Genomic DNA, 1,348 nt, shown 5'->3' on the forward strand with positions numbered 1-1,348 from the left:
CCAGCCCCATCCTCACCCTTTCTATCTCAACTCTTGTTTCTCCTAGTTCACTCTTCTTAGTACATGTGTACCCTGTACATACCTAGAGACCTTCCTGTTCAAGTTCTTCACGTTCTCTTTCCCAAAGAGGGCTTGTTGAGCTTGGGGACTTATTTATTTATTTTTCACATAACAGATACTTATTGAATGACCACTTTATTTTAGCACTGGGGGAAATGCAGAGATATATCATCCATAGACCCTGAAATCCAATTAAAGATTTAGTGTGTACACATTTGTACACATTAAGCCACAGAAGAGTTAAATTCAGCACTACAAGAGATTCATCAAAGCAATATGAAGGGACAGAGGGTATTTCAGAAGAAAATGTTATAAGTTCAGAGGAGGGAGCCAACCCAGTGCTCTAGATTAAACTAGGAGACTTTATGGAGGAAATGATGTTTAAGTTGGTATTTGTCCATAGGTCCATGAAGAGAGTTCTACTTTATTGTAAGTGTCCCATGATTTGTTGTTAGTGATTGCATGCTCAATTCTGCATGTTCAATACTGTGCAGCATTATATAGTATCTTAGAGTAGTGTGAGCTTTTAACTATTTTTAATGTATTTTTAACATATTCCATACGTGTGTGTGTGTGTNATATAGGTTATACTATAACCTGCTTGCCTGGCTTTTTGGCTGAAACATAACATCATGCAAGAAAAATCTATTTCATATACCTGCCATCCACTTTGTAAAACTTTTTTTCTTGCAACTGTGTTAATTCTGCACTCGTGTGAGTTAGAGAGCAGATTTTATTTATTTATTTTTTATAACACCATGCTTTAACCAACTGAGCTAACTGGCCACCCTGGTTTTCTTTTAAGATAAAAATATGCCTTACTTGAGAAAAAGAGAATTTGGTTTATTATTTTCCTCACATTTCATTTTCCCCACGTTTTCATCTTTCTTTAGCTGAAATAAAGATATATTTTATTTTTTCAGTTGCTAAGAAATAAAGGAACTAAAGCAAAACAACTTAATTATTAAATTACAATTTCTCTCGGTAATAGGCACTTATTCTGTCTGTTTTATTGGAACAAGAATACATGGATTTAAAATTTTATCCAAATGAACATTATCTTTATTTGGTTTGTTTGGTAGTTTCAAAGTTATCTGTTAGGAAGTATATAGTGAATGAGTAGAGAAATTCTTAAATCATCACCCTGGGGTGGTGGCTAAATTCCATTTATAAATATGATTTTTTTAAATTTTGTGAATGAAACCTAAGTGCAATGATTTAAAAGAATGGGTGCACCACTGTAGGGTATTTCATTAAGTGATATACAGAATATTTTCCTTGTACACCA

The sequence above is a fragment of the Galeopterus variegatus genome, unplaced genomic scaffold (genome assembly GCF_000696425.1).
Source record: "Galeopterus variegatus unplaced genomic scaffold, G_variegatus-3.0.2 Scaffold2418, whole genome shotgun sequence".
In the NCBI taxonomy this organism is placed as follows: Eukaryota; Metazoa; Chordata; class Mammalia; order Dermoptera; family Cynocephalidae; genus Galeopterus; species Galeopterus variegatus.